The sequence below is a fragment of the Amblyraja radiata genome, chromosome 30 (assembly GCF_010909765.2).
Source record: "Amblyraja radiata isolate CabotCenter1 chromosome 30, sAmbRad1.1.pri, whole genome shotgun sequence".
Taxonomy (NCBI): Eukaryota; Metazoa; Chordata; class Chondrichthyes; order Rajiformes; family Rajidae; genus Amblyraja; species Amblyraja radiata.
The window spans coordinates 4,586,454-4,604,548 of NC_045985.1; the positions used below are offsets into that span (position 1 = coordinate 4,586,454).

The following is an 18,095-nucleotide window of genomic DNA, read 5'->3' on the forward strand; positions in this document are numbered from 1 at the left end:
CTCTTTCTCTCTCTCTCTCCTCCGCTGCCCGACCCGCTCCTTCAATCCACGAGCCACCCCTTTCCTCGGAGTGAAATGTGGAGAAAGGTTTGTGTTTTCCATCCCACGTATTCGGTGATACCCCGAACAAGGTTTCAGGTGTCCGCCCGCCTGTGCCCGAGTCTCCCCGACCCCCGGCGACTCTCTGATTCTCTGCTTCTCCCCCCAGTCTCCGTCACCCTGGATGTGGAAACAGCGAGTCGGCGGCTCGAGGTGTCTGAGGATCGGAAGAGGGTGAGATGGACCGGGACCCAGAGCAGTCCCCCTGCCACCGGGAAGAGGTTTACAGTGTATGCGTGTGTGCTGGGATCGGAGGGATTCACATCGGGGAGACATTACTGGGAGGTGGAGGTGGCGGGGAGTCGGCGCTGGTGTCTGGGAGTCGCCGCAGAGTCTGTGGAGAGGAACGGAAGGGACACACTGACCCCGGAGATTGGAGTCTGGAGCATCGAGCGGGTGGATGATGGGTTTGTTGCATTCACCTCCCCTCCATCCCCTCTCCCCGCCCGTCCCATCCCCTGGATGGTGGGAGTTTATCTCAGTTACGAGTCCGGGACAGTTTCATTTTACGACGCGGCCACCAAGTCCCATCTCCACACCTTCACTGGGAATAAATTCACGGAGAAACTTTATCCTTACTTCAGGCCTTGGGATGGAAACTGGCTGAGAATCTGCTCCGGTTCCGCTCCGGGTGTGTAAAAGGGTCGGGTCCCGGGACCGGCGTCAGGAGCGGGGCTCAGGGTCTGTGGGGCAGAAACCCGGTGAACAATAGGTCGGCGCTGAACGAACGGCTCCCATTTAATCCCCAAATTCCGCGTCGTGAAACAAACCCCAGTGAGCGCGGAAATAAAACCAGGGGGAATGTAAATGTGGGAAGAATGAAATAAACCAACTGAAATCAGAGCTGTCTGTCTGTCTATCTGTTCATTTTGACGCGTTAAACCCCTGTCACACTGTGCGAGCTGACCCATGAGGTACCCCGAGTTTAATACAAATTTAACTCGTGGTAATCACGTACAATTAACGTCGCGGGAACGTCGGAACTCGTGGACGCAACTTAGCGACTCGTGGAGCTACCCGTGAAACTTGGTAACTCTTGAAAAAAGTCAAACATGTTTCAATTTTTCCACGAGTAAAATGTACTCTTGAAGTTAAAAATTGAACCAAGTTGTAAGAACGTAGTGGCCCGTGCGTTTACCTTAGTGACTCGTGAGTCCACAACAATCGTCATTTCATTTGGATTCTTCTCTGCCTTCAGGATTATTCCAAACATTTGTCACTCTTTGGGTAAAGCAATTATTTTTCTAGGTTTATGTTCTAAATATACTTTCCATTTGTTTCCACTTACAGCCCCCAGGTTAATAAATTATCTGACAATATTGAAGATTGTTTAAGTAATCTGCCTGTTGTAACTAAACACTGCAATGGTGATGTGTGGCATGGTGTGAATTTCCTCAAAGAATAAGTCAATGGTAGGATGGAATAGACAAGTGCCTGGTGTAATCCCTGTCAGGGCACAGGTTGGTTTACATCACTCAAACTGAAGACTGTCGTTCACTAACCTATGTCGACATTATTATAAACTCTATACATAGTATAGAAGTTGGGATGTAATGTTAAAATTGTACAAGGCATTGGTGAGACCAATTCTGGAGTATGGTGTACAATTTTGGTCGCCCAATTATAGGAAGGATGTCAACAAAATAGAGGGGGTACAGAGGAGATTTACTAGAATGTTGCCTGGGTTTCAACAACTAAGTTACAGAGAAAGGTTGAATAAGTTAGGTCTTTATTCTCTTGAGCGCCGAAGGTTAAGGGGGAACTTGATAGAGGTCTTTAAAATGATGAGAGGGATAGACAGAGTTGACGAGGACAAGCTTTTCCCATTGAGAGTAGGGAAAATTCAAACAAGAGGACATGACTTCATAATTAAGGGACAGAAGTTTAGGGGTAACATGAGGGGGAACTTCTTTACTCAGAGAGTGGCAGCTGTGTGGAATGATCTTCCAGTGGAAGTGGTGGAGGCAGGTTCGATTTTATAATTTAAAAATAAATTGGATAGGTATATGGACGGGAAAGGAATGGAGGGTTATGGTCCTAGTGCATGTAGATGGGACTAGGTGAGAGTTAGTGTTCGGCACGGACTAGAAGGGTCGAATGGCCTGTTTCCGTGCTGTAATTGTTATATGTTATATGTTTCTCGTCTGTTTTTACTACCATATTAAAATGGTGAAAGTGAACATTTGTGTCAAATACATTTTATATTGATGTTTGAATTAAATATACAGACTTATATACTACTGAAGTGTATGTACCGAACATTATTAACTCTTTGCAGTCCCCTTAAGGCACGTTTTCTTTAAAAAGTGAACTGTGGAGTGATTTTCTTTTGGATTGGGGGTGAGATGATTTGGAAATTAAGCGGTAAACCTAATATGGGTCTTTAAACCGTGTATATAGAAGAACTAATTCCATGTGCGTGAGACCGGGTTGGGGGGGGGGGGGGGGGGTTTAATTGATAATTATTGAGACCAGCAGAACGGAGGAGCAAACCTCCAAAGACGTACATGTTTGTGTGTTCATTGACTTGTGTAAATTGCCACTGGTGTGTGGGATGCGAAAGTGGGATAAACGAGAAATTGGGTACGGGTGAATGATGGTTGGCGTGGACTCGGTGGGCCAAAGGCCCTGTTCCCATGCTGTAAATTCTAAAACAATTACATAATGTGGGAGCAAATCCCTGCGGTAGAGAGCGATGAAGTGGAGTGTTTCAGTTAAAGGGAGGCCTCGCAAATAGAGGAAGGATGTAGGGGGGAAAAATACTCTGAGAGGCGAGGGGGTGGCCAATGTCCCTGTGAATCCGAGACATCGCCAACTTAGTGTCCTGCCTGTAGTCCAGTGATTCTCCGTGCTTGTCAAGAATGACACCCGCTCGGAGAGATTTACATGGTTTGGTTATGGGGGGTCATAGAGTGTTACAGCACGGAAAAAGCCCCCTCGGTCCAACTTAGTCATGCCAAGCTAGGTCCTTACTGCAGGACTTGGGTTGCAAGAAGAAGGTGGATAGGTTTGAGGTTTTTTTTCTTTGCAGTGCAGGGGGCCGAGGGATGACCTCGTCTCACATTTGGCCACTATCCCTCTAAACCTCTCATACCCACCCGGTTTCTGCAGAGTCTACAGTACAGCAAGGCTCGTTTTCCATTCACGGGAACATGAAGATAGAAACTACTGCCCGGAATGTAGGGAGGAGTTTACACGTCGGGCCTTGTCGAGACTGTCTGAGAAAGCTCGAACACTGAGCCTGAATCGGACAGAGAAGAAAAGTAAACTTCAGTGCGAGGAACATCAGGAAGAACTGAAGCTGTTTTGTGAAACGGACAAGAAACTGATCTGAGTGATTTGTGTAGCTGGGCGGGAACACGAGGTGATAGATGCGCTATATCAAACACTGTTCCCTACAAAGGTACACAAAAAAGCTGGAGACACTCAGCGGGTGCAGCAGCATCTATGGAGCGAAGGGAATAGGCAACGTTTCGGGCCGAAACCCTTCTTTAGATTGATTTCGGTCATCTTTTCTCCCAATGTTGTTAGTCCTTGCTGTCTCCTCCCCTTCCTCAGCCATCCTGCTGTCTCCTCCCGTCCCCCAGCCTTCGGGCTCCTCCTCCTATTTCCTTTCTTCTCCCCTCACCCCCCCCCCCCCCCCCCCCCCCCCCCCCCCCCCCCCCCCCCGCCCCCGATCAGGTCTGAAGAAGGGTTTCGGCCCGAAACGTTGCCTTTTTCCTTAATAATAATTTTTATTTATGGGCGCCTTTCAAGAGTCTCAAGGACACCTTACAAAAAATTAGCAGGTAGAGGAAAAACATGTAAGGGGAATGAAATAAATAGTAGAGACATGACTAGTACACAAAGTAAAGACAGAATTCAATACAAAACACAATATGAGGCAAATTAATGCACAGATGAAAAGGGAGGGGGACGTGCGGCTAAGGATAGGCAGAGGTGAAGAGATGGGTCTTGAGGCGGGACTGGAAGATGGTGAGGGACACGGGATTGCGGATCAGTTGGGGGAGGGAGTTCCAGAGCCTGGGAGCTGCCTTGGAGAAGGCTCTGTCCCCAAAACTGCGGAAGTTGGACTTGTGGATGGAGAGGAGACCTGCTGATGTCGATCTGAGGGACCGTGGGGGTTGGTAGGGGGAGAGGAGGTCAGTGAGATATGGGGGGGGGGCAGATGGTGGAGGACTTTGTAGGTGAGGATCAGGATTTTGTAGGTGATCCGGTGGGAGATGGGAAGCCAGTGAAGTTGTTTGAGGACTGGAGTGATGTGATGCCAGGATTTGGTGTGGGTTATGAGTCGGGCGGCTGCGTTCTGGACCAGTTGGAGTCGGTTGATGGAGGTGGAGCTGATGCCAAGGAGAAGTGAGTTGCAATAGTCCAGTCGGGAGGAGATGAAGGCATGGATGAGTCTTTCAGCAGCGGGAGGTGTGAGAGAGGGTCTGAGTTTGGCGATGTTGCGGAGATGAAAGAAGGAGGTTTTAATGACATGGCGGATGTGAGGCTCAAGGGAGAGGGTGGAATCAAAGATCACGCCAAGGTTGCGGGCTGGGATACTGAGTTGGATGATCAGCCATGATCATATTGTATCAATGTAATGTAAATGTGAGAGGAGTGAAATAAACAGCAACTGAAATCAGAGTTGTCTGTCTGTCGATCCGTTCATTTTAACGCGTTAACCGGGTCCGACAACGGAACAGAAATTACTTTTGTGAAAATATAAAGAGCCGTCTGGCAAATGAAAAAACCCCGGTAAAAGTGACCATGTGGTGGTGCAGAAAAAGAGGGGCGAATGATTTGGAAATTACTAAAGGAGGGGTAAGCTGAATGCAGAGAACGCGTGGCAGGAGGTTCGTTAATATTGAATTTATCGTTGAGTCTTGAAGCCGTGGGGAGACGTGTGAAGATGTAACACATTTCTATGTTCACGAACTTCACTGACCAGCAGCGCAACACACGATGTTGATCGAGTACTAAAGGAACTAAAGCAACCCTGAAACTGACGGACGGTAGACACAAAATGCTGGAGTAACTCTTAGAAGGGTCTCGACCCAAAACGTCACACATTCCTTCTCTCCATCGATGCTGCCTCACTCGCTGAGTTACTCCAGCATTTTGTGTCCACCTTCGATTTTATCTTACATCTGCAGTTCCTTCTTGCACTTGAAACTGATTGGTTTGTTGAAACGTGCATTCTTATCGGTCAGGACTATCAGGTGATGCATCCCGGCCTCTCTCGCCTCTGGACTTGAATTCAGTTCTTTGATCCATGATAGGGCCAAGTCTCAAGACGATTTTTTTATCCCTTCAGTTTTAAGACCAACCATCTTCTGGCAGCCCCGGAATTCCCTCTGTCTCTCTAACCCCCCCGGTCCCCATTTCACCCAAGTCACATTAGCTTCTCGTTTTCACCGTACAAACAGCTAACAATGTGTTCAAGAAGGAACTGCCGATGCTGGAAGATCGAAGGTAAACAAAAATGCTGGAGAAACTCAGCGGATGCAGCAGCATCTATGGAGCGAAGGAAATAGGTGACGTTTCGGGCCGAAACCCTTCTTCAGACTTGTTTCTTTTATCGTCGGCATTTTTTCTGCATATCTTTCATTCATTGTTCTTTATCTCTCCACATCATCGTCTATATCTCTCGTTTCCCTTATCCCTAAACAGTCTGAAGAAGGGTCTCGACCCGAAACGGCACCCATTCCTTCTCTCCAGAGATGCTGCCTGACCCGCTGAGTTACTCCAGCGTTTTGTGTCTATCTTTGGTTTAAATCAGCATCTGCACTTCCTTCCTACACATCTTCATTGTTCATTCACATAAAACCCAGCGGTATGAATATTGATTTCTGTAATTACAAGTAACCCTTGCATTCCCTCTCTCTCCATCACCTCCACCACCACAGACGTCTTGCTAGTTTCGCTGTTTGTATCCCTTCATTATCACCTCTTCCACGGCCACCAATGGACCGTTGTGTGCTCCACCTTTCTTGACTCATCGGTGTCGGCTGTGATTTGTTCTGTACGTCTAGTTTCCCTCAACCGACTCTCATTCTGAAGAAATCCCAGTTTAATTCCACTTGTGGGCCCAGTCCAGAACAAGGGAGACCTGATCATATGTTGGAGCCTTCCACGCTGTAACTATGTACTTAAGTACTCTGGTGCTGAAGTACAGGACCAGAGTACTTAAGTACATAGTTACAGCGTGTTACCTAGTACTAAATATCACTGTTTACAGGGGTGAAGCCAGCGAGCTTTGTCAAACAAAGGATGTGGAAATCAGAACCGTTTTCACTGGAAGGTGAAACCCTTTCCACCCTGTGTGTGAGGTGTACATTCCAGATCTGGTTTTCTGCTGGAAAATTGCTGTAAAAACGCAATGTTCTCCCCCCCCCCCCCCCCCCCTGTAATAGAAATACAGCGCGGAAACAGGCCATTCGTCCCGCCGCACATTAACACTATCCTACACACAACACACGAGGGAATTTTTTTTACATCAAACGTGTACGTCTTTGGAGTGTGGGAGGAGACCGAAGATCTCGGAGAAAACCCACGCAGGTCACGGGGAGAACATACAAACTCCGTAGTCGGGATCGAACCCGGGTCTCCGGTACAGCATTTGCTGTAAGACTGCAAATCTACCGCTGCGCTACCGTGACAGTCAGCTGCTCTCGTTATTCGTGTTTCTATCATAATCCGTTACATGAGTGGCACGGGTGGGGGACATTTTCGTGGAATGTAAAACATGTATAAACAGTGTTGAAAATTTTGTATAGCCTCCGAAAATGTCGGATGAATTTATCGCACGGTTCACACGTTGTATATATGTATTACTTGGACAGGGGCCACATGAGTGGCACGGGTGGGGGACCGTTTTGGTGGAATTTGGGGGGAAATTGAAAACATTGTATTGAGCAATTTGTACAGTGACCGAAAATGTCGGATGAATCTTTCGCACGGTTCATGAATTGTATATATTTATCAATTGAATAAAGACTATTTTGATTTTTTTTTTAAAGTTCTCCCAGGACGAGGCTATCCCATTGCACTTCGGGCGTGCTGATGCCTGCGATGTCCCCAAATGCGGGATACTCGACTGCAAAATGTTGTGGTAGTGGGGGACTGCGTTCGCGTTCTCCCCTGATTTCAACCTCAAATGGGTACAAAGAGACTATTATGGTTATTATTGCACTATTATTGCTTATTTGTTTTTCTGTGTACCTGTGTGTGTGCCCTCACTGAACTTTTCCCCATTTATTATGTTGTTTAGAGTGTACTGTGTTTACTTATTCTGTTGTGCTGCTGCAAGTAAGAATTTCATTGTTCTACCTGGGACATATGACAATAAAACTCTCTTGACTATATTTCCATTCTGAATAAAGTTTATTTTGGAGGGGAAATATCTGCTGACAGACAGGCGGCTGTGTCCCTTTCTCTCCCGTCTCCTTCTCCCCTGACACTAGTCTTAAGAAGGGTCTCGACCCGAAACGTCACCCATTCCTTCTCTCCAGAGATGCTGCCTGTCTCGCTGAGTTACCCCAGGAATTTGTGACTAATCTCACACACGCCATACCTTCACTAATGATGATCCATTGAACAAATGCGCAAAGACACAACCCCACACTGATATTTATACTAGTCTATTCCGACACGAAATTTGGGGATTAAATGAAACCGGTTCAGCGCCAACCTGTTTTTCACACGGTTTCTGCCCCACAACCACTCAGCCCCACTCATGACGCCGGTCCCGGGACCCGACCCTTTTACTGATTCGAGCAGGGAATGAAGCATATCTTCAACCATTGATTTTCATCCCAAGCACCAAAGAAGGGATACATTTTCCCCACGAATTCATTCCCGGTGAAGGTGTGGAGGTGGCACTTGGTGTCCGCATTATAAAATGAGACTGTCCCCGAATCGTAACTGAGGTAAACTCCCACCCTCCCGGGAACGGGACCGGCTGAGAGAGGGGTCTGGGAAGAATTGCTTGTGGAAACCTCCTCGCGATATCTCTCGATGGTCCAGAATCCTTCCTCTGGTTTCAGGTCGACCCGTCTCTTCCTCTCCACAGACTCTGCGGCGACTCCCAGACTCCAGCGCCGACTCCCCGCCACATCCACCTCCCAGTAATGTCACCCCGACGTGAATCCCTCCGATCCCAGCGCACAGAGACATTCCATAAACCTCTTCCTGTTGTTGCGGAGGCTTCTCCTGACCCCGGTCAATCTCACATTCATCAGGCTGCCGGACACCTCGAGCTCCGGATACGCGCTATCCTCATCTAGGGTCACAGAGTCTGGGGGGAGAAGCAGATAATTAGAGGGTCTGTGGTATGTGAGGGTTTGTAGGTTAATATGATCACTCTAATAGAGAGATCCCGGTGCTTCGCTACGTTGAGAGACTGAAACTGGAATTCTTGACCATTGGTCCCAGGTACCTCCTTCTGCTGTTAACGAGAAGATCTGCAAATGACAACAGACAATAGGTGCAGGAGTAGGCCATTCGGCCCTTCGAGCCAGCAACACAATTTAACGTGATCATGGCTGATCATCCACATTCAGTACCCTGTTATGCCTCCTCACCATATCCTCTGACTCCGCTATCTTTCAGAGCTCTATCTAACTCTCTTGGAAACATCCAGAGATTTAGCCTCCACTGCCTTCTGCGGCAGAGAAATCCACAAGAATGGCTGGCGATCCTTCTTAAAGATCTTCCCAAGTTGCTCCATAACAGTTCTCATACGTTCTCGGAGCAGAAATAAGACATTCTGCCCATCAAGTCTACTCTGCCATTCGTTCATGGCTGATCTATCTTTCCCTTTCAATCCCATTCTCCTCAGATTGTAGATGATCAGCCACGATCACATTGAATGGCTATGCTGGTTTGAAAGACCGAATGGCCTATGCCTGCACCTACCGTCTAATGTCTATTGTCTAACTCTTCTCTGTACCCTTTCCAGCTTGACAACATCTTTCCCATAACATTGTGCCCAGAACTGAACACAGTAAATCTATCCGGTACACTCCTGTGCCGCTCTAAGTTAGTAAAATACCACCTTGACTTTTAGAAATTAAATTGTGACGAAATGCTTACCAGATTTAACAGTGTCAATATATTCTCTCCACACTGCAAACGGTAAAGTGCAGTTGAAATGTCCCATCGAGAGGCTGCGTCCAGTCACCGACACTTTCTGACCTGTTTCGTTGAGGCTGCAAAAAAGTAAAGTGTTATAAATTGAACATCATAAACACGTGTCCAATTGGAACAAAGTTTCAGAGAAGAAATTGTCCTACCTGCTTTCCCGAGAGGTTTCCTCCTGAAATGAATAAAACAGAAAGATGTATTATGTAGGAAGGAACTGGAGAAGCTGGTTTGAACAGAATATAGACACAAAAAGATGGAGTAACTCAGTGGGACAGGCAGCATCTCTGGAGAGAAGGAATGGGTGACGTTTCGGGTCTGAAGAAGGGTCTCGACCCGAAAGGTCACCCACTCCTTCTCCCCAGAGATGCTGCCTGTCCCGCTGAGTTACTCCAGCTTTTTGTGTCTATCTAGTGTACTGTTCTATATTCTGTTTAGGAGGCGGAGCCTGTGCTTGGTGACGTTAAAGGGGACGTCCTATTCACAGCAAGTGTTACTCAAGATAAACAGAAAATGCTGATGTAACTCAGCGGGACAGGCAGCATCCCTGGAGGGATGAGAAGACCCTACTTCAGCCTGGGCATCAGGGGAGAGGGAAATACAGAGCTACGGCATGAAAGGGTTCAGAAAAAGATTTACGAGAATGTCGCCAGGACTAGAGGGTGTGAGGTATATTCCATAGAGCGTAGGAGGATGCGGGGAGATGTTATAGAGGTGTACAAGATCATGAAAGGAATAGATCGGGTAGATGCACAGAGTCTTTTACCCAGGGTTGGGGAAACGAGGGCCAGTGGACACAGGTTCAAGGTAAAAGGGAAAATATTTAAAAGGAATCCGAGGAGTAACATTTTCACACCGGGTGGCGGGTGTATGGAACGAGCTGCCAGGTGAGGTAGTTGAGGCTGGGACTATTCCATCTTTTCAGAAACTGTTGGACAGGTAAATGTATAGGGCAGGTTTGGTGGGTTGTGGACCAAGCGTAGGCAAATGGGACAAGGGTAGCTGGGATATTGTTGGCCGGTGTGGGCGTGGTGGGCCGAAGGGCCTGTGTCCACACTGTATCCATCGATGACTCTATCAAGGAAAATGTTGCACAGACCATTGTTAGTTGGGAGAAGGTGAGCACAAAGCAGACAGGGAAACTATGTAATCAGAAGGGCAGTCAAACTGGTCGGTGAACTGGGAAGGGTCGGGAATGGAGGGAGAGGGAAAGCATGGGCTACCAACAGGAAGCGGAGGTCTAACCTAGATTACGACAAAAAAAATCAGAGCTGATTGAATTTGAACAATAAACCTTAATTTTTTATGAGTCTCTTTAATTGAAAAAAAGGTAATTTCGATTTGAGAGACAGCGCTTGTTTTGCTCACCATAAGAGACGGCACTCAAACCTGGACTGCAATATGACCCACATCTTGGAAACAGGTCCCCCGGCCCAACATGCCCACACCAGCCAACATGTTCCATGCTTCGCTAGTCCCACCTGCATACGTAGGGTTCATATCCCCTCTCATCTCTTCTAAATTCCAGAGTGTACAAGCCGAGCTGTGCCATTCTCTCAGCATATGATATTCCCGCCATCCCGGGAATTAACCTCGTGAACCTAAGCTGCACTCCCTCAATAGCAAGAATATCCTTCATCAAATTTGGAGACCAAAACTGCACACAATATTCCAGGTGTGGTCTCACTAGGGCCCTGTGCAAGTGCAGAAGGACTTCTTTGCTCCTATACTTAACTCCTCTTGTTATGAAGGCCAACATGCCATTCGCTTTCTTCACTGCCTGTTGTACCAACGAGTTGATAGAGGAGCTATCTGATAGAGGAGTGCATTTGGACACTCACCTTCAGGAAGATAGCTCCATCTTTCTGCTTCATCTGTTTTCCCACGTTTGCCAGCTTCGCTTGGATGGATATTAACTTACCTTGAATGTATTTAAGATTTCTTTCCATTATGCTCACGAATTTCACCTCTTCTTCCTTAAGGCCTTTGATTAAGCTGTGTTCTTTATCGGTGAGAACCTTGTGCACTTCAGCGAATTCTGAAGCCACGCGAGTCTGTAGGTAGCGTGATTGTTTCTTTTAAATGAAGAAGTAAGAGACACGTGAGTTGTATTGTCATCTATCCTGATACAGAACGACGTAATGCCTACTTGCAGCAGCACGACAGATATGTAAACATAATGCTCTGTACACGATATAATAAACAACAAAAATTGAAATATATATATATACACAAATAATAGTGCAGAGACAAAAAATAATGTCCGTAGTCTGTGTAGTTCGGAGCTGTATTATTTGAAAGTTGTAGCGTTTAATAGCCTGATGGTTGAGGGGAATAAGTTATTCCTGAACGTGGATGTTACAGTTTTCAGACTCCTCTATTTAAATATTAATATCCAGCTGAGAAGGTTATTGGCTGCAACCTTCCCCCCAATGACGAACTGTACACTCCAAGGGCCAGGAAGCGAGCGGGTAAGATCATCTCTGACCCCTCTTACCCTGGCCACAAACTATTTGAATCACTTCCCTCTGGAAGGCGACTCCGGACTGTCAAAGCGGCCGCAGCCAGACGTAAAAACAGCTTTTATTTTTTTCAGGAGTAGTAGCTGACTCAATAACCAAAAATCTGTAGCCTCCTTTTGTTCTGGTATTTTATTTAATTCACATGTTTAATCGATAATGTTTTATTATTAATGTTTAATGTTTCCTGTGTTATTCCTAACTGTCACTGTATGTCATGTTGTCACTCGCGGGCGGAGCACCAAGGCAAATTCCTTGTATGTGTAAACTTGGCCAATAAACTTACTCATTCTTTCATTCATTCATTCAGTCAGTGTGACGAAAGAAGCAAAGATAATCGCGAGCCCAGGAAATCAACCAAAAGTGGTTTGTTTTACCTTAATCTTACTAATCGCCTGTTTCTGCTGCAGTTCCATTTCCTGGAATTCTGATATCTTCTTGGAGAGAGAGATGAAGGTGGATGTCATCTGATCCTGGGATTGGGTGGAAAAAGTTCTCATGAGCCATAGTCATACAGTGTGGAAACCGGCCCTTTGGCCCAACTTGCCCACAACAACCAACATGTTCCATCTACACTAGCCTCACCTACGTGCGTTTGGCCCATACCCATCTGCGTCTGTCCTATCCCCCATTCAAAAGAGTTAGAACATTCAAAAGAGAGTTAGATGGGGGTCTTAGGGCTAGCGGAATCAAGCGATATGGAGAGAAGGCAGGAACGGGGTACTGATTGGGGATGATCTGCCATGATCACATTGAATGGTGGTGCTTGCTCGAAGGGCCAAATGGCCTACTCCTGCACCTGTTGTCTATGTATATATGTATCTATGTATCTATCCATGTATCTGTCCAATTGCTTCTTAAACGTTGCGATAGTCCCTGTCTCAACTGCTTCCTCTAGCAGCTCGTTCCATGCACCAACCGCCCTTTGTGTGAAAAAGCTACGCCTCAGATTCCTATAAAATTAGTCTCCCTTCACGTCAATCCTCTGTCCTGTTCTCGACGCAAGAGACTCTGTGCGTCTATCCGATCTATTCCTCTAATGGTTTTGTACACCTCCAGAAGATCATCCTGTGCTCCATGGAATAGAGTCCCAGCCTGCTCATCCTCTCCCTGTCGCTCAGAGCCCTGGAGTCCTGAAGCCTTTACCTTGTAGATTTCGACAGCTTCCTTAATCGGTATACAGTTGTGAGACTTGTGTTCCCGCGCGTCACGGCAAATCACGCAGATCAGTTTCTTGTCTGTGTCACAAAACAGCTTCAGCTCTTCCTCGTGTTCCTCGCAGAGGAGTTGACTTTTCTTCTCCTTCTGGCTTTGCTTTAACTTTTGTGCTTTCTCGGCCAGACTCGCCAGGGCCCAGTTGATCGCGGAAGGGATACCCGGAAATTCGCGCCTGCACTCCGGGCAGCAATTCATACTATTCGTTTCGCAGCACCGAGTGATGCAGTGGCGGCAGAAATTGTGCCCGCACTCCAGTGAAACTGGATTGGTGAAGAATTCAAGGCAGATGGAGCAAATTGTCTCATCCGACCAATTCTCACTCTGTGCCTTGGAAGCCATTTCGGCAGCTTCCTGATTCACGGTAAAGATACTGGAGGAGCAAGAAAAACCACTCCTCCGAAATCCAATAGACTGACGTGTAGTACGTAACGGAACGTCACGGCCGCCATTTGTTTATGCAAAACGCGACCCGGTATGTAATCCTCCCGCTGTGTAATCCGCTCTATCATCCTTGGTGTAATCAGTGTTGCAGGGAACAGTGTTTGATACAGCGCATCTATACACCTCACATATTTTAGTTAATTTTGTTGCAAATGTTTTCCCCCTGTTCCCCTATTCCCCTATTCCCCTATTCCCCTCCTGTAAAGGTTCGCGATGAGCTGGTGCTCCGGGACGGCATTATCATCAAGGGACACAAGGTGGTCGTCCCTGCCTCGCTGTACGGTTTGTACTTCAACGCTGCCCCAATGGGGCATCCCACTTCTGACACCATGTAAAAGTGTGATACCTGACACACTGTAACCTTTACTAAGTGTTTATTAAAGCACATGGCACACACGTCCCAGCACTGACTGCATCCAGCCTTCAGGCGTACCGGGACCAAGTGGGAGGAAACAAAGGGAGGATATCACAGTCATACTAATATGATGGGGCGTGGTTAGTGGTGATGAGGTAGCTACATTATAGGTTGCATGCATAAACCATCTACACCTCCCATCTTTCCTCCCCAGCCCCCTCCTTTGCGAAGTTTCCCTTGTGCAGATTCCCTTCTATTGCTTTAACACACACTATACACAAAATTAAATGTTACTTATATATATATTTATATGAATGTGTGTTTGTGTGTGCCTGTGTGTGAGAGGCATGTTAGAGCTAAATAAGGTTCATTCTCATGGATCAAAAGCAACTTTGATTAAAGCATCACTATTACTTTCTTTGTCTTATATGTCAGACGATGTACATAAACCATAAAGGCAATTATATATATAATTATATACATAAATATATGCATATATATATAATCTTCAATTCTTGGAGCAGAATTTGGCCATTCGGCACATCAAGTCTACTCCGCCGTTCAATCATGGCTGATCTATCTTGCCCTCTCGACCCCATTCTCCTTCGAGTCTCCTCGCATGACCCATGACGCACGGAATTTAAAAACAATATTTAAAGTTTAAAGTTTGTTTATTGAAATGTACAGCACAAATACAAAACAGTGCGCGGCTTTCTTTAGATTCGTTTGGGTCGGACGGTCTATTCATTCACATTGCGATCAATTCTCAGCGGTAGAGTTGCTGCTTTTAGCGCCAGAGAGCCGGATTCAATCCTCACCACGAACGCTGTCTGTACCGAGTTTGTACGTTCTCCGTGCGATCCGGTGCTCCGGTTTCCTTCCAAATGCTAAAGACGTTAATGTTTGTAGGTTATTTGTCTTCCTGTAAATTATCCCGAGTGTGCAGGATAGAACTAGTGGTCGGGTGATCGCTGTTCGGCCTGGTCCGAAGTGTCTGTTTCTACATCGTGTCTCTAAACTAAACTATAGATGAGCACACTCATGATATCAAGTCAAGAGTCAAGTGTGTTATATTGTCATCTGTCCCGGACGGGACAATGAAATTCTTACTTGCTGCAGCACAACATAATATGTGAATATATGAACATTATACATAACGGGGAAAAAAATAAAAAGTTCAATAAATAACAAATATTGTGCAAATAACAAATAATATAATCTTTTGCAGTTCAGAGCTCAGAGCTTATTCGTTGCTGTGTTTAATAGTCTGATGGCTGTGGGGAAGTAGCTGTTCCTGAACCTGGACGTTACAGTTTTCAGGCTCCTAAACCTTCTTCCTGGTGGCAATGGTGAGATGAGTGTGTGGCCAGGATGGTGTGGGTCTTTGATGATGTTGGTATCCTTTTTGAGGCAGCGACTGTGATAGATCCCGTCGATGGTGGGGAGGTCAGAGCCGGTGATGGACTGGGCAGTGGTCACAACTTTTTGTAGTCTTTTCCGCTCCTGGACGTTCAAGATGCCGAACCAGGCCACGATGCAACCGGTCAGCATGCTCTCTACTGTGCACCTGTAGACGTTTAGGAGAATCCTCTTCGACATGCCGAATCTCCGTAATCTTCTCATGAAGTAGAGTCGCTGATGTGCATTCTTTCCAACTGCATCGGTGTGCTGGGTCCAGGAAAGATCTTCTGATATATGCACGTCCAGGAATTTGAAGTTATTGTCCCTTTCCACCATGATACAAACAGGCTTGTGGGTCCTCATCCTTCCCCTACCAAAGTCCACAATCAGTTCCTTGGTCTTACTGATGTTGAGAGCCAGATTGTTGTGCTGGCACCATTTGGTCAGTCGGTCGATCTCACTCCTGCACTCTCACTTCTATCATCAGGTATTCTGTACATTCTATATAAAAGCACCAATTCCATTCAGGGGCATCTTTGGATAATACACCCTTTATATTTAGTTTATTCAGTTTAGTTTATTGTCACCTGAACCGAGGTACAGTGAACGGCTTTAGCTTCGTGTTAACCAGTCAGGGGAAAGACCAATCTTGATTACAATCGAACCGTCCATGATCAAGTGGATAAAGTTTAGTGCAAGGTAAAGTCCGGTAACGTCCGAATGAATATGGTCAGCGTGTCTCGAATGAGGTAGGTGGCAGGTCAGGGCCGCTCTCTAGTTGTTGATATGATGGTTCAGTTGCCTGATAACAGCCGGAAAGAAACTGTCGCTGAATCTGGATGTGTGCGTTTTCACACTTCTGTACCTCTTGACTGACGAGAGGGGAGAAGAGGGAGTGACCCGGGGGATACTCGTCCTTGATTATGTCGGTGGCCTTGCCGAGGCAGCGTGAGGTGTAAGTGAGTTGGGGTTGGACAGGCTAGATGCAGGAAGATTGTTCCCGATGTTGGGGAATCCAGGACAAGGGGTCACAGCTTAAGGATAAAGGGGAAATCCTTTAAGACCGTGATGAGAAAAAAAAAATTCACACAGAGAATGGTGAATCTCTAGAACTCTCTGCCACAGAAGGTAGTTGAGGCCACAGTTCATTGACTATATTTAAGAGGGAGTTAGATGTGGCCCTTGTGGCCAAAGGGATCAGGGGGTATGGAGAGAAGGCAGGTACGGGATACTGAGTTGGATGATCAGCCATGATCATATTGAATGGCGGCGCAGGCTCGAAGGGCCGAATGGCCTACCCCTGCACCTATTTTCTATGTATCTATGTATCTATGTGAGCCGATGGAAGGGAGAGTGGTTTGTGTGATGGTCTGGGCTGCGTCCACAATTCTCTGCAATCAGATGTTTGTTGAGCTGTTACATAGAACGCATCGAGGCAGAAACTCGAATACAGCCCTTCTCAACAAAGCTTTTGCATTCGCGACACTACATTTCAATGCGTCCCTTAGCCAAGCATCCTTGTAACAGTCTGAAGAAGGATCTTGACCCGAAATGTCACATGTTCCTTTTCTCCAGAGATGCCGTCTGACCCGCTGAGTCACTCCAGCCGTTTGTGTCTATCCTTGTAACAACAACCTGATTCTCATGGGGGCAGATAGAGACACTTGAAACAGTAAATAAGCCTGGATAACAATGAATTGGGAACACGGAGTTAGACACAAAAAGATGGACCAGGAGACAAAGGAAACTCCCGGACACCTGGAAGAGGTTTACTGTCTGGCCATGTGCACTGGGATGGGTGGGTTTCGCGTTGGGGAGACATCATTGAGAGGTGGAGGTCGCAGATAATAGAAGTTGGAGTCCGGGAATCACTGCAGAGTCCAAGGAGAGGAAGAGACGGGTCGACCTGACGCTAGTGAATGGATTCTGGACCATCCAAAGAGCTGGTGACAACTTCAATGTAAATACCTCCCAACCATCCCCCCTTCCCGCCGTTCCAATCCCCGGGAAAGTGGGAGTCTACCTCAGCTACGACCCCGGGACGGTTTCTTTTTACGGCGCGGACATCAATTTTCACCCCCACACTTTCACGGAGAATCTCTCCCCTTTTTTTTGGAGTTTCGATGAAAAAACCCCGCTGAAAATCTGAAATAGCAGCAAATGCTCAACAGGTCAGGCAGCATCTGTGATGAGAGACGAGAGACGCTTTAGTCTACTTACACTTCTGCTCCCTAGTTTATGTTCCAAGGACCAACTGTGCTCATCAGTGACGTTTTGGAACCAGATTGAAGCTCCCATTTAATCCTCGAATGGCACTTTATTTTTGGGCGAAGTTCTGCCTCAGCCCTCCCTGTTCTTTTCCTTCCACAGACGCTGTCCAGCCGACTGAGTTCCTCCGGCACTTCGTTTTGGAGATCTCCATTGCACTTCATTAATGCGCTGGTTTCAACCAGGAGATGGCGACAGCAAGTAATGCAAAGACCTGCGCAGTTACACGGCGCAAGCTTGGCAACTGCAGATGTTGGAAAAATCGAAGGTAGACAAAAATGCTGGAGAAACTCAGCGGGTGAGGCAGCATAGAAACATAGAAACATAGAAAATAGGGGCAGGAGTAGGCCATTCGGCCCTTCGAGCCTGCACCGCCATTCAATATGATCATGGCTGATCATCCAACTCAGTATCCTGTACCTGCCTGCTCTCCATACCCCCTGATCCCCTTAGCCACAAGGGCCACGTCTAATCCCCTCTTAAATATAGCCAATGAACTGGCCTCAACTATCTTCTGTGGCAGATAATTCCAGAGATTCACCACTCTCTGTGTGAAAAATGTTTTTCTCATCTCGGTCCTAAAGGATTTCCCCCTTATCCGTAAACTGTGGCCCCTTGTCCTGGAGCATCTATGGAGCGAAGGAATAGGTGACGTTTAGGTGAAG

The 18,095-nt window shown here is 46.8% G+C and overlaps 1 non-coding gene and 1 pseudogene across 1 annotated transcript; one reads left to right on the forward strand and one right to left on the reverse strand.

Annotated features, from left to right (window-relative positions):
• Positions 1–7,061: 7,061 nt before the first annotated feature.
• Positions 7,062–7,230, forward strand: LOC116990250. Its single transcript, XR_004416495.1, has one exon. It is a non-coding gene; the product is annotated as a U1 spliceosomal RNA (small nuclear RNA).
• Positions 7,231–7,710: 480 nt separating this feature from the next.
• LOC116989913 lies at positions 7,711–13,313 on the reverse strand (annotated as a pseudogene).
• Between the last annotated feature and the right edge of the window lie 4,782 nt (positions 13,314–18,095).